This window comes from Sus scrofa, chromosome 1 (genome assembly GCF_000003025.6).
Source record: "Sus scrofa isolate TJ Tabasco breed Duroc chromosome 1, Sscrofa11.1, whole genome shotgun sequence".
Lineage (NCBI taxonomy): Eukaryota > Metazoa > Chordata > Mammalia > Artiodactyla > Suidae > Sus > Sus scrofa.
Window position 1 is genome coordinate 122,103,955 of NC_010443.5, and position 16,164 is coordinate 122,120,118.

The following is a 16,164-nucleotide window of genomic DNA, read 5'->3' on the forward strand; positions in this document are numbered from 1 at the left end:
GGAGATCCTTGGTGATGCAATAGGTTAAGGATCTGGCTTTGTCACTGCAGTAGCTCAGGTCACTGCTGTGGCACGGGTTTGATCTGTGGCCGCGGGTGCAGCAGAAAAAAAAAAATGCTAAGTATGTAACTAGCTCACCTCCTGACATAGAGAAAACTGCTACTTTACATATAAAAATTGTAGTTAAAACAAAATTTGTTTTATAGCAACACAAATACTTATTTGGCCATTGGCTTATAGTCAGAAGATTGGTTGCACCATATGCCTAGATCTGGATAAAACACTGTATGTCATTATTCTTAGGTTGATTGGGAAATTTTAACTAGAAATAAGGAGGACAGTCAGTGACTCACTTTGAAATCACCATAGAAAAGCCTTAATTATTTCAAAATGTTTATTCCCTTTCTTTATCAAATGACTTTAAATTAACACTGTCATTGTCCCATAGATAAAACTGCTGTTATAGTGATGAATTGTTTGGAAGCATTTGAGCATTGAGAAAGTAAATTAATATCAATAAGCTTGAGGGGTTTTTTTGGTTGTCCTTTTGTCTTTTCGCCTTTTCTAGGGCCGCTCCCGCAGAACATGGAGGTTCCCAGGCTAGGGGTCTACTCGGAGCTACAGCTGCCGGCCTATGCCACAGCCACAACAATGCCAGAGACGAGCTGCATCTGCGACTTACACCACAGCTCACGGCAACACCGGATCCTTAACCCACTGAGCAAGGCCAGGAATCGAACCCGCAACCTCATGATTCCTAGTTGGATTCATTAACCACTGAGCCACAATGGGAACTCCAGCTTGAGTTTTTTTAATCAGAAAGACTTAAGATTTAGACCCAAGTTCTCTCACCTGTTTCCTATGTGACCTGTACTAAATTATTTAACCTCTTTGAGGTTTGGTTGTTTTCTCTAATCTTAAAATGAAAATAATACAAAACATTTGGATGTTGAGAAAATTAAAAGAGATAGTATGTAAAATTATGGGTTCATGATCTCTCATTAGATGGCAGTTTTTATTATTATTTAATTTAATAATTATATAAGCCCACATATTTTAGATAGTTCACATATTTTAGATAGTTTTTACTCTTGGATAGCTTTTGTCTAGTAAGCTTCATCATGTCAGGGGAGGATCAAGGGTTGCAGAACAATTTTAACGAATCTTAGGAAGATCTTTGGAGATTGTCTATAGCATACACAGCTGGCTGTCTACTCTAGTGGCTTTCAAACTCTTTGACTTTGACCTATACTAAGAAATTCATTTCACATCATGACTGAATATACACACGCATAACTCAAACATAAATTTCACAAATCATGTTAATACCTACTAAATATGATGAGTTTATTTATTTATTTATTTATTTATTTATTTATTTATTTATTTGTCTTTTTAGGGCCATTCCCATAGCATGTGGAGGTTCCCAGGCTAGGGGTTGAATTGAAGCTATAGCCGCTGGCCTACATCCCAGCTCATGGCAACGCCAGATCCTTAACCCACTGAGCAAGGCCAGGGAATGAACATGTGTTCTCACGGATATTAGTCAGATTCATTTCCACTGAGCCATGATGGGAACTCCTGAGGAGCTTATTTTTTCTATTTTATTCCATTTTATTTAATTTTTTAAAAAACTGATTAACTCCATTAAATTGATTTCATGATCCCAAAATGGGTTGTGGCCTAAAATTTGAAAAATATTAGTCTATCTATCCAATACCCATCCCCTTCATTCTTCCCTCTTTGGTTTAAAACTTCATTCAGAAGTGACTTCAGGAGTTCCCGTCGTGGCGCAGTGGTTAACGAATCCGACTAGGAACCATGACGTTGCGGGTTCGGTCCCTGCCCTTGCTCAGTGGGTTAACGATCCGGCGTTGCCGTGACTTGTGGTGTAGGTTGCAGACACGGCTCGGATCCAGCGTTGCTGTGGCTCTGGCGTAGGCCAGTGGCTACAGCTCCGATTGGACCCCTAGCCTGGGAACCTCCATATGCCACGGGTGCGGCCCAAAGAAATAGCAAAAAGACAAAAAAAAAAAAAAAAAAAAAAAAAAGAAGTGACTTCATTCAGATAATATACCCCTTCATGGAAGTCAGTATAGTTTACAGGCAGATACTGATTGGACTGCTCATGTCAATGATTAGTTTGGATGCATATGTATTACAGTTCTGACCAATGTAAGAAGAGTTTATCTCTGGTTTCTTGCATGAGTCCCAATCATGAGGGTTCCACTCTTAGGACCTAATCATCTCCCTGAGGCCCCACATCCCAACATCATCACACTGGAGGGTTAGGATTTCAGCACATGAATTTGAGGGGGGTGGGGTAAGGGACAGAAACATTCAATCCATTGCACAAAGGGGGGGGGTCTTAATACAGGGAGGTGGAAGAATGGATAAACTCTTTATCCAATGCATTGCCTCTAAAGGACTCTGGTTATCATTTAATTAAAGTCAATTGTCTATCAATCCATAATTAAAATCTTTTCTATGGAATGATATACAACTATGCCATGTTTTTTAGAAAGCTAAAGTCTTAAATACCAAATATTTCTTGTTATTTCTAATGTATGGATATAAAAAGGTGTTTTTCAGCAATTTGCAAAATCACTTCAACAAGCAATATGCTACTCATTATTCTTAAAGTGAACATTAAATGCAAAGACCACATGACAGTGACCTTGGAGAAAAAAAGCAATGATTGATTAGTAAACATTCTTTTTTATTATTATTATAGTAAAGTCTGTCAAGGATGGCTACCTTCATACACATTAGACTCACTGACCAGGCAATGAAAAAAATTCAGTCAACTACCTGGTTGCTTAATATAGACGTTACATAGTATCCAGTTCAATTATTTTCTATAGCTGTTTCAAGTGATGTTAGTTTTGGAAAACACTTAAGTTAAAAATGTTTTCCCAATTACAGTCTGGACATCCCAATTTATTTTCACAATAGGAGTTAAGAAGCTATTCCAAAAGTGTATTAACTTAACTTCTCAGATGAAATCAATGTACAGAAATATTTAAAGGTGGAAAGTGATAGATGGGTTTGCCGTTGCGGCTGCATTCAGCTGGCTAAGCTAAGCAAGAAAGTGCAAAAAGGTCTCTCTCACTTGTCTGGGGCTTTGGTGTTACTGACTGGGGTGCTTCAGTTATTCCATATGCAGCCTTTCTTCCCATGTAGTGCCTCCAAGGATCTGCCACATTTCTAAAGGGATAGCTTGGACTTCTTAAGATAACCATGTTCCAGCTTTAAATTTCTCTGTCCATTGATTTTGTCTGAGAAGTAAACTTAATAAATTTTTGGAACAGCTTCTTAACTCCTACTGTGAAAATAAATTGAAGTGTCCCAACTTAAATTTGAAAGACATTTTTAACTTTATAAAAGTATTTTCCAAAAGTAACAAAGACTTGTTTTTAAAATACAAAAAAAAAAATGTTCTCAGAGAAATGTATATTGAAAGAAGAAAAAGGAATTTTCTGCCTTAAGATTATAAAATATCAGGCCACTTGGTTCAATGTATTTTCTTCCCTTCTTTCCTTCTTTCTTTCTTTCCTTCCTTCCTTCCTTCCTCCCTCCCTCCTTCCATCCTTCTGGACAAAGTGCTTTAAAATCAGAATTTATTGTGTGCTAAATTATTAAAAGTTTCTCTAGAGTTTCCTAAAGTGTTGGTGAAATATTTGCTTGAGAACTGGAAGGAAAAAAGATTACAATAGCAAATATTTAATAATATAATCACTGTGAAAAAAATCTTCTACACAAAGTGATAAAAAGATTAGATAAACATCTCTGAAAGTTAAAGAAATCTACAATTTAAAAAATTCCATTATATTTATAATCCATTATACTTAGATTTTTAAAAGCCTTGAAGGAAACAAAACAATTCTTCTCAGATTCATGGTCTTTATAAAATTTCAAACTATGCAATCAATTAAAAAAACAGAGTCAGCAGAGTTAGAAAATGAGTATATTTGCAGGATTGCCAAGAATATATATTTGTTAAAAGAAATCATTTCCCATAATAATAAGATTGTAAACATTGTTATTGGTGTTCAAGAATAAATAAGATATTCTGTTATATGTATTTGAGTTTGTTTTCTGGGAAGCAGAAAACCAATTGGAATTAATGCTTTCATATTGGACAAACATAAATTATTTGTTAAACTAATAAATAATTAGCTTTCACTTTAAAAATTTAACCAAAACTTCCACTCCCGTTCTTTTCTGCTTCAGAAATTAACAGATTTTTCTTAAATGTTCATGTATACTTGATACGATTTTACTGTGTTATAATAATATAAATACATTTAATAACAAAATATGTATTATCTCTAAATTTAACTTATATTCATATTTTAAAATGTAGTATTTCATGGACCCATATGTTCATAGTAGCACTATTCACAATAGCCAAGACATGGAAACAACCTAAATGTCCATCAACAGATGAATGCAATAAGAAGATGTGGTACATATATACAATGGAGTACTACTCAGCCATAAAAAAGAACAAAATAATGCCATTTGCAGCAACATAGATGGAACGAGAGATTCTCATACTAAGTGAAGTAGGTCAGAATTAGAAAGACAAATAACATACAATATCACTTCTATGTGGAATCTAAAATATGGTACAAATGATCCTATCTACAAAACAGAAACAAACTCACAGACATACAAAATAGACTTGTGGTTGGCAAAGGGGAGGGAGAGCGAGTGGGATGGACTGGGAGTTTGGGGTTACTAGATGCAAACTATTACATTTAGAATGGATAAGCAATGAGGTCCTACTGTACAGCACAGGGAACTATATCCAATCTCTTGGGATAGAACATGATGGGAGATAGTATGAGGAAAAGAATGTATGTGTATATGTATATGTATATATATGTATGTATGACTGGGTCACTTTGATGGAAGATAATATGAGGAAAAGGATGTATGTGTATATGTATATATATATGTATGTATGACTGGGTCACTTTGCTGTACAACAGAAATTAGCACAACATTGTAAATCAACTATAATTTTTAAAAAGTAAATATAAAATAAAATAACATAGTATTAACTTTTCAAAAATTTTTTATGATGAATCTGGAGAAGGAAGTAAAATAGGTAGATGTCATATCCTCCTATAAACTTACAGAACATCTAGAACAGTCTCTGAAGTATTCTCTACCATTTTTAATTCCCAACTTTACCAGCCAGAAAAATTTGACTAAGATAGAAAGTGCCAAAAGTAAAACATGGTCTCAGAGTTATGATAAGTCAGAAGTTGTAAGACCCTTTAAAAGATTTTAAAATGATGTCAAGCAATGCTTCATAGGCCCTGAAGGATAAAATAAATACTATTGGTATTTTTTACAGTACCTAGATTCTCAGCCCAAGACAGAAGGAGTCTGCCTAGAAGAGATATATAGAAGTGGCTTTTGCCTAATGGGGTGGACTGATTTGCTAAATAAGACTCAAACAGGCTTCAAGAAAATCATATTGATAAAGATACCATCAGCCAATTAAAAGAGCCAAGCAATTCAAAAGTAAAAGCCTAGTCCCCCAATTCTCTTACAGGTCTTTTCTTTTCTTTTTTTTCAAGTCTCTTTCTTTTAACTCTCCTCTATAAGCAAAAAGATTGCTGTATCAATTATCTATTGCTACATTTAAAAAAAAATTCCAAAACTTAATGGCTTAAAACAATAATTTTTAAATTTCTCATGTTTCTGTGCATTGACTGGTTTCGCATCTGTTCTAACTGGTGTCAGCTGCAATCACTCACATGGCTGCATTCAGATGGTAACTAAGCTGAACTAGAAGGGTAAGAAGACCCCTCTCACCTATCTGGAGCCTTGAAAATGAAATTGACTGGGGCATCTTGTTTCTTCCCTATATGATCTTTTTCTTCATGTGATGTCTGTAGGGATTCTCCATGTGGTCCTCCTTTCCAGCAGGATAATCTGGAATTCTAACATGAAAGCTCAGGAATCCAAGAGCATGAAAATGGAAACTGTCAGGGCTTACTTTCACCACATTTTATTGGTCAAAGTTCTGAAACCGATCAGAGTTCCTGGGCACAAAAGTCTTTTTGTGTCCCCTATTTCTTGTTTTTAGGAAATGGGCCTCATTCAGCCTCCATGGCCTTCCCTGAGTTTCAAGGGGTAGGTTCAGACAGTTGCTGTTCAGGGAAGGGAGGAGATGCAGAGACAAGGGAGGAAGAGTCAATAAATAATAGGGCAGCCTTGGGGCAGGATCCTGGTTCCCCTTCAAGGGATACACATAATGACATAGGCATCTTATAGACCTAAGAGAAAAGTTATAGTCCTTATGCTTCTTTCAGAAATGAATACTTTAAAACTGAATAGCTTGCAGCCCTTCCTTGTTCTTCTCCCTTGTTTGATTGCACTCTAAGCACAATCACCTGTAAACTGAAGATTAGGCACCCTGAGCACAACTTTCTGTGGGTTAAAGATTATTAGCACATGATGTTTTTCAAGAAGTTTCGTTTGTTATAATCTCTGATCAATATACCCTTTTTGCAAAAATTGTTATTTCAGGCAATAATCCAGAAGATCACCCCCAGGATCACATGGAGAACTCCTGAAGCCAGTTTCGATGACTGAGATTCCCCCCAAAAAGAATTCTTATCTGCCCCAAACCTGATTCTTATCTGAAACTCTGTTTTTTTTCCTTTTAGATTATAAAACTCCCTGCAATTCTTTCCCAAAGGAAAGGCACAGTCTTTAAGGCATGAGTCTGTTGTGGCCTCCTTTGCTTGGCAAAGCAATAAAAGCTATTTTTTTTCTCCTTCACCCAAAACCATCTCCACATTTGTATTCAGCATCAGTGGACAGAGGCCAAGTTTCTGCAACAGTTCAAGGCCAGCCTCAACTGAAGGGGAAGGAAAATGGACTCCATTCCTTGAAGGGAAGAGTGGCATGCTTGTACAGGGAGGGGAAGAATTATCGCAGGGCCATCTTTGATGACTATCATGGTCCATTCTCTGGCCACAATTCTTGTCCCGCCTATATGCAAAACTGACTCACCTTGTGCCCTAAAAGTTTCATCCCATGATTACATCAGTTTAAGTTCAGTATCATCACCCACATCAGGTCCAGAACATGGAGAAAACCTCAGGTACGGCTACTTGGGAGTGGCTTCTCTCCATCCAAGTTTTCTAGGATAGAAAAACCACAAGACACTTGCAGTCAAAAAGGGGATCAGGGAAACAGCAGACACAAAACTAAAATCATTGTAAGGGCCCCTACACTGAAGGCAAGGGATAGTCTTTGATTGTGGTTCATTTCATTCCCCTGGTGATGATTTCCTAATCCATTCCTCATCTTGCTTCTTGGCTCCTCCCTCTGGAATTATGACTCAGCTCACCAGTCATTCTCCTTTTCCCTAAGAAATGACAAGGACTGGATGGGAAATATTTCCTCTAAATTCTTATTTTAAATCAAATAGTTCCTTCTATAGGTCATTTCTCCCTTCTTGTACATTATCATCAGTAGTTATAAAAAGTTACTTGGTACTTTCACTACTCTGCCTGGAAACCTCCTTGAGACCAATAAACTCAAAAGAGATCTATAAACCCATTTTCTATCTTTATGTGATGGCAGGCAAAATAGGCCAAGTATTCTGTTACCATATAACTCAGGTCCTACATTTTCCAGCATTTAATAATTGCCTTTCTACCCTCTACTAAGAGTTTGTTCACTAGTCTTCAAGCTTTGGTAAATAGCCTCCCAACCATTTGTATTATTTTTTTCTCCTATTTGTGTAACATATCACTAAACCAAGCAGGCTTAACACAAATTTATTATGATATAGGTCTATAGATTAGAAACAAACACTGAACTGATCTCACAGGAATAAAATCAAGATGTTTGCTGAATGGCATTCCTCTCTGGAGGGTCTGGAGAGGAATCTGTTTCATTTCCTCTTCTGGCTTCCACAGGCTGCACACATTCCCTGGCTTGTGGTTCTTCTCATCCCTCTGCAAAGCCAGCAACAGTGGGTCTAGTCCTCATTTCACATCACTCTGACCTCCTCTTATGTAGTCCTCTTCCACTTTCAGGACACTTGTGTTTGTATTCAGCCCATCTAGATAATCTGAGATATTCTCCACACCTAAGGATCCTTAATCACATCTGTAAAAGTCCCTTTGACCAGGTAAGGTGACACATTCATAGGTTCTGGGGATTAGGCTATGGACATCTCAGGGTGGGGGAGCATTAATCTTTCTACCACACCATCCCTCTGTCCTCCACTAATAGTCTACTTGCCACTCCTCCAGTCTCCACCAGCTACCCAACCTAAAAGCCAGTGCCTTAGGTTTTGGCATTTTATGTAACATGCCACCCCAGATACCAATTTCTGTATATGTTGCTGAATACAAGCACCCCCAAAAGTGTATAGTTTTAAAATAATAATCATCACAGGAGTTCCCGTTATGGCTCAGTGGAAATGAATCTGGCTAGTATCCACGAGGATGTAGGTTTGATCCCTGGCCTCGCTCAGTGGGTGAAGGACCTGGCATTGCTGTGAGGTAGATAGAAGACTCAGCTCAGATCTTGCCTTGCTGTGGCTGTGGCTGTGGCTACAGTTCTGATTCAACCCCTAGCCTGGGAACCTCCATATGCCACCAGTGTGGCCCTAAAAAGGTAAAATCATCATCATCATCATTGTGTATTATTTCTCACAGCTCTCTGCTTAGATAGTGTTGCTCTCCATGTGTGCTGGGGTCACTTCTGCAGCTACATTCAGCTGATCTCACTCACTCACTAGATGGGAAGGACAGGATCTGAAGCAAAGTGGCTCTCTGCAGTTGAGCCAGACTCCGAAGGAGCTGACAGCTGGAGGTTGCTGACCTCATTCCTTGCAGCTGGGCAGCAAGTGCTTTCTCAAATGCATATCTGGGCAGCCTCTATCTTTGCTTACCACAATGCACCCCCTTGCTCCACCTAAGTAGATTTCTCCATGTATATATCTAGGGAGCAGTTTCTACGAGAATGAAGAGGTCTCTTTTTCTGAGGGGAACTTAGAAAATAGAGGTTAGTGGGACAAACTGCAGACCCTACTGCTGTTCTAAGGCTGGGGAATACAATCAATCCTCATCATCTCCCCCTCTGCTATCAATTCTAGATTTCCCTCACCCTCCACTACTACCTCCATTGCCTCCACTGCTGTGGTTGGCTTACCTGGTGTTGTGACCCAGATCCTCATTCTTGGAGGGGCCTGAGTTTCTGCCATCATGCATTCTTCAGAACAGACTTGTTATAGCTACTCATTACAGTCACAGTTTAGGGAGTGTATCACATAGGTTCCACACTTACTCCTTTCCACCCCAGCAGTGAGTGTAAGAGTCAATATCCCAGGCAAGAAGGTAACTCGCTTTCTTACCTGGTGGTCTTTGGGTACAAAGAAACTAGAGTACCTAGATAACAGCTGCAGCTTATATTTCAATGAGATTTTTGCTACATTCCTTAGGAAAAGTATGTCCCCTTTAGGAAGTAACATGAAGAGTTCAGAGCTGTGGAGAAAGGAAGCACAAGTAGCATCCTAAGGGTCATCAGAAGTGATTGTGGAGGACACTTCTGCTTCCACTCTTGGCTTCTAGACTTGTACTTTTTGTATTGAGGCACAGTCTTTGAGCCAGTGAATATAACACACCTTGGGAGTATGGCACCCCACCCTTTCAGAGTATCACCTCTGAACTGGCATTTAGCTGTACCTTCAGCAAGTTGCTCCAATGCTCTATCAGGATGGCACTTTCTGGGTGATGAGATATGTGCCATTATCAGTGGATTCTGTGGATAAGGGTCCACTGTTGCACTTCCTTTTTGGCAAAACCATTTCTCTAGTTTCATGTAACATTATGTGAGATCTTATGCTAGTAAATCTAATAGAGCATAAGTACTCAGATGGTAGTACTGACTGAGGCTCTTTGGGTAGGAAAAGCAACCTCATATCTGGAATATGTGTCAAGGAACTTCAAGGGGCCTAATGTAGTCAACTTGACAATTGGTTTAGAGAAATGGTTTTATATTGGGGACTCAGCGTCACTTTCTATTGCTTGTAGGTTGGGCATTCAGCAGCAGCAGGAGCTAAATCGGCCTTGCTCAGTTGAACCCATGCTCAGTCTTCACCTCTTCCCCAGTAGACACTCCATTCATGTGCCCAAGTACCAGCACCAGCTGGCCAATGACTGAGGCAGGATGGGTGATGTCAACTGGACAATTTCTTCAGTATTCTTCATTGATTAGTGCCTCATCAGTAGTGGATGCTCTTGTGGGTGTTACATGTGAAACAGAGACCTGCACTGTTTATGCTTACAATCAATGCCAATATGTCTATCCATAGGTCCCTATTCCAGACTTCCTGTAGTTGACTTAAAATATTTCTTCTCCCAGGACAATTACCAGTTCAGCCATTCAGACTATTCAGTTCTTAATGAGCTCTGTGTACAACTAAAGATGCCTGTTTTTTGCAGAGCATTAGTGGTACTTAGCCATCTAATTCTGCTATTCTTTAATCTATCTGTTCTCTCCTAAGTTTCAAATACTCAATACACTGCACTCACTAATTCATTCTCTTCCACAGGTAAACCCTCTTGTTTTACACTGGTGAAAGCTACCACTTTGAGCCAGGGGTTCCTTATGTTCCATGTGTCACGTGTGATGGAGTCCTCAATGGCAGCTCAGACCACTCCTGGGGACAACTGTCACAGCTGGGTTCTGTGGAAGATCCTGAGATGGAATGGAATTTGGCCAGAAAGATGTTTACCAGAGAACACCTGTCAAGGGAGGGGGAAGCAGCAGAATTGGGCAGGAAGAAGTCAAGCTGCAATGGAGGAAGCTCTGGAGTGAGTTTTGCCTGACATAACATGATGCATTGGGCTGAAATGGCAAGGCTTTTTTACACCAGCACCATGCTCAGTCCTCAGATTTAGGGAGGATGTGCCCTTAGGTAAAGTGTTTTCTGAAGCTGCTGCACATGAAATCCTGTTATCTGGAGAATTTCTGTTCTTCACACTCCCTGTGGCTCATCAGCAAGTCTTCCCTGGAAAGGGGATCAAGGCAAGCACCAGTGTCTAATCCATTTGCAAATCATATTTGTCTCTAACTTCAAAATATGGCCAGGATCTGACCATTTCCTACTACTCTCATTATCATGATTGCTCTTGTCCAAGCAAATATCTTTCATATGGACTACTGAAACAGTATTCTAATTGATTGTCCTACTTAACTCCCTACCCTCCTACAATCTATTTTTCAGAAAGGAGTCAGAATAATCCTTTTAAAGTATAAGTCAAATCTTGAAACTTTTGCTTAAATTTTCCAATGGTTTCATATCTCAGAGTAAAAGCCAAACATCTGCCCTGGTCTCCAAAGCACTAAAGATGTGCCCCCTTATCCCTACTCCTCTACGATCCTGTACTTTTTTCCCTGCCACAAATTGGTCCAGCTAAGCTAGCCTCCCTTGCTATTTCTCAAACATGCCAGTGTTGCTGCCTTAGGACCTCTGCACATACTTGTTCCCTCTCCTCAGAATGCTATTCTTTGGATTATTTGCATGGCTCACTTTCTCTCCCTTCATTCAAGTCTCTGTTCAATTTTACCTTACTCAGCCTTTCGCAGACAACTCTATTTAAAACAGTACGCTTTCCCTGCACCAGTCACTGATAGTCTCTTAACTGTGCTTTACTTTCCTTCTTAGCACTTATTACCTGATATGCTAGATCCATTACCTAGACAAGGCAACCAAAACTTTTTGTTGGATGGAAGAATAGATGAGTCCTGGGGCTTCCCTTTGCTGCTTTCTTGAGTCTCTCTCTTCTCTTGATTTCTTCTTCCAGTTTGCTGACAAACGTCCTCTAGTATCTTCCCAAGCATCTTTATCCCAAAGATAGGTAGGAGGTAAATTTTTTGAGACACTGTATGTCTTTATTCTATACTCATACCCAACTGATTGTATGACTGGAAATAGAACCCAAATCACTTTCATGTAGAATTCTAAAGTCACTGCCCCATTGTCTTCTACTTTTCAATATTTGGAGGAAGTCCTCTGACAACTTAATTCTTCACCTTTGCATGACCTGTTTCTTCTCTTTGAAAACTTTCTCTATATCTACGGTGTTCTGCAATTTCTGATGTTAAGCCTTAGTTTGTGCCTTTTTTTTTTTATTATTCTAAAGACCTGTGTCCTTCAGTTTTATGAATTAATTTTTTTTTCACCATGATTCTCATTCTCTAACTATTATCTTGGTAAATGACTTCATGGAGTAGTCTTTAATCTTTTTTTTTTTTTTCACCTTCTATTTTCCATTTCTTTGACTTTCTGAGAAATCTCAAATGGAAAAAAAATAAACTTTATCCTGAGTTTAGAAATGACCTTTAGAAAGAAAACCAAAACAAAGTATTATTTTTGACTAGCTAGTTATTCACTCATCACAGCAGCAGAGTTACTGAATAAAGATACTGAGGTCACAGATAGTAAATTAATCAGCCAAGTGTTGATATGAACATTATAGTAAAGGTGAGTAAATTTTCTCAAACACAATATTCTATAATACTATGTAATGAGAAAAATACTATTTACTATCAACTATTTACATATAAAACAAGATTGCAGTTATCAGAGACTTGAGGAGATAATATGGAAATACCATGATTAAAAATAATTTGGAGAATAGTGCTTTAGTCCATCTTGACTACCCAGCTTGAAGCTCAGTTTCATGATTACAATTATACAAGTGTATTTGTAGATTAATAAAGTTTACGAATAGACTCATTCCATTTAGCTAATACTATTTTTTGTGAATTTATAGTAACCAGTATACAAATAATCTCCAACTTTCCCTTAACAACAAAGGGTAATGGCTAGTATAAGCACTATTATCAATAAATGTATTTCCCCTCAAGGTTTTTATTAAAAATGATATAACATGTAGTTATAACTTTAAGGTTCAAATTTATTTGGAACTTATCAACTTTCTATTCATATGCCATAATTTGTCTTCCAACTCTTGTATTAACTCTTTATTTTAGATATCACATTTTTAATTTACAGCACCTCTTTTCTGTCTATTGCTTGTTCTCTTTCCTACTATCCCATTCCTGCTTTGTGAATACAATAAATTCTTTTTTTGAAGATATTTAGTCTTTCTTTTTGTTCTCTGCTTGTCTTTTTCCTTTGGAATTCCCCCCTTTTTGTTAATTGGGGTCCTTTCTTAAATTTAGAGGCTTTCACCAAATGTTAACGATGGTCGGTGATTTTTGACTGGTAGTGTTCACTGCAGGCTCATTAAGTGTTTAGCCAAACTTTACACTTGGGTCTTTTAATTGTCAATATTTGGAGACAAAATTTTGGTAAAATTATCACCTGCAGTAACATGGGAGACGGAAAATATACCTGATGCACATATGGCATTAGGTGAGATTTTGAGGTAGAGTTTTGAAAAAATAAGCTGGTGCTATTAACTGCAATTTAGAAGGTACTCTAAGAGAAAATACTACTAAAACCTCAAAAATAAGGACGTGGGTATGCAAACATTATTGAAAGGGAATACAGAGTCCAGGCCAGAAATTGAAATTTTCTTGCAGTCAAATGTGTGATCGTTAAATATAGCCTTTGGACAAAAACCAAGTCCAGACCATTACCATGGCCTCAAGGAAAAGACCAAGTAAAGGATGTAACTATACACTCATTTTCTATAACCTCTGAAGGGATAAGGGGATGCCTTTCAGTTGAATCAAAGGACTACTAGAAAGATTAATTAAATGATTGATATGCTCAATAAATGCATATCTCTACAAACTAAGCCATGAGTGCTTTGAGCATCTCAGACTGAACTAGTTAGTGAGCGTTTCTCTAATCCTCTTCTGCTGAAGTCTTCTAGACCTTTACTCCCATATTTGGGTGAACCCCAATTCTTTATAAAACCTCTCTATTCATAAAGTACTTGTAATGAATCTGCTTTATTCACCAAATACAGACTAAACCACCTGGCTTCTCTAGAAAATAGAGCCTGAGGCAAAAATTAAATCTATTGCATAATTAGAAAAGGCAATCCAGGGCGGTGAGAGTAAGGAGGAAAGGGAAAGTAAGGCTAGTAAGGATTAGAAATAAATGCAAATTGATAAATTACTGTATAACATTTGCTTCCTCTTTTATAAAAAGCCATGAATAGACACTGCTGATAATCTGGCAAGTATACTTGCTTAGCTATATATGGTACAACTCTGGGCAGGTGGTGGAAAACTGTGCTTCAAAATAGTCCATCAAAAGAAGGGAGAGGAATTTGTCTGAAAGCTTCTTCTAGTCCATTGATCCAAGTTTTCCAGACAGTTTACCTCACTGCTCTTCCAGATTGCATCACCTAGTCCTTTTGACAATCACTGGGGAAACCCTGTGGCATAGTGCTTCCCTGAGTCCAGAAGTATTGGGATGGGGCCAGGGATTCTGAGCATGTGGTAGTGACCTCAGCATATGAATCGCTCAAGTCTGCCGGTAGTGTGTCACCATGTAGGGTTGTAACTATGGCAGAGAAGATGGTTGGTAGCCTTGCAAAGAGTAGGACCAAGAATCTGATAAGGCACTTGAGGAAGGTATATGATACTATATCCAAAGATGAGATATCTACTGGCACAATACTATCTATAAATCTTCAGCAGCAAAACAAGGACATGGCATCCCTTGTTCACACATATGGAATCAGAAAGGTGTCTGTTAGGTGGTTCTGCTGATTTTGGCTGAGATGGTTCGCATATTTGGGTGATCACTGACCATCAGCCAATCTAGACAGGAGACAGCTATTCCACGTGTGTCTCACCCTCCAGTAGGCTAAGCTAGATGTATGTGCTTATGGCGACAGCAATAGCACAAGAGTTAAGTGGAAATACATTAGATGTTTGGAAATACATATGGCCCCAAATCAGTGAGAATGTACTTCAAAGGATCATGAAAAAAATACCATGAATCCAGGGAGGAGTAAGGAATAAGGGTCATTTTTTAACAGTCTTTCATACCAAAGGAAAAACAAGACAAGTACAGACGATTCATTGTTCAGATAGGTATCACTATTATTTGGGAGGAAGAGGTTGAGATTTTTCTGGCCTTAGTTATAAATTAGGCTCTTATGAAGTATGTGGGTCATCTTTCTTACTTACGACAGCTGTAAGACAGGGCAAATGAGTTCTCCCCCCCACCACCTCTTTTATATTTATTTGGTTTGTAGAGCCAGTTAAAATGGCAATAGTTTTTGGCTCAGGGAAGTTCAAATTTAGCCCAGAGAAATCCAACTTTGGCCCTGCTTAAATCAATTCAGGCCTTCCTCTGTTCCCAGGGCCAAGTTCTAAACATAAAAAAAAAAAAATCCATTTTAATCCCTTTCTTGTAAAATAACTGCTAGCCAGTTACTGCCTATTAACTAAGAAGCAAGTCAGCTAGTTTATTTGGCTAAGACTATGGTGCTAATAATATTCAAACCTTATATAATCCACATTCATTTTAATGAATAGCAAAATAAAATGGTGACCTCACTAAACAAAATCAGAAGTTCCAGATTCTAGATAAGATTCTATCACTAAATAGTTGTTTGACCCTATGGGCAAGTTACTTAATCTTTTTAGGCCTTAACTGCCATGTATACATTAATCAGGAACTGCTTTAAATTACAATGTTTCAAATGTCCTATTTCTACAGTATGATAGTAGAAATTACTAATTAAATTTAAGAAACATTAACTTAAAGAAAAATGTTTATTTCAGGACTCTTCAGCATTTTTATGCCGTGCCTTTTGAATCTCTAAGAGGGGAATATAATGTGCAACAAACAATTTTACCAATAATTTATTTTTTCATAAAAACTTGTGTCCCACTGAATACACTTTGTGGAATGTACTGTTATTTGTAGCATTCACATCGATGAATTTATCAGTCAGTGTCCAAAGAGAGGGCAACTTCAAATGGGACACTTGAAAAAAATACATTAAAACAACTATTTACAAAGGTGTAGGCGGGTTTAGGGAAACCAACAAAGTGTAATGACCTACCCTGGGGCTAGTAACACCTGGGAATCATTAGAAGGGGTAAAAGAGAAAAGAACCACAGGGAGGAGCAGGGGCACAAAATTAACTGGAATAACTGATGAGAAGGGATGCCTGATAG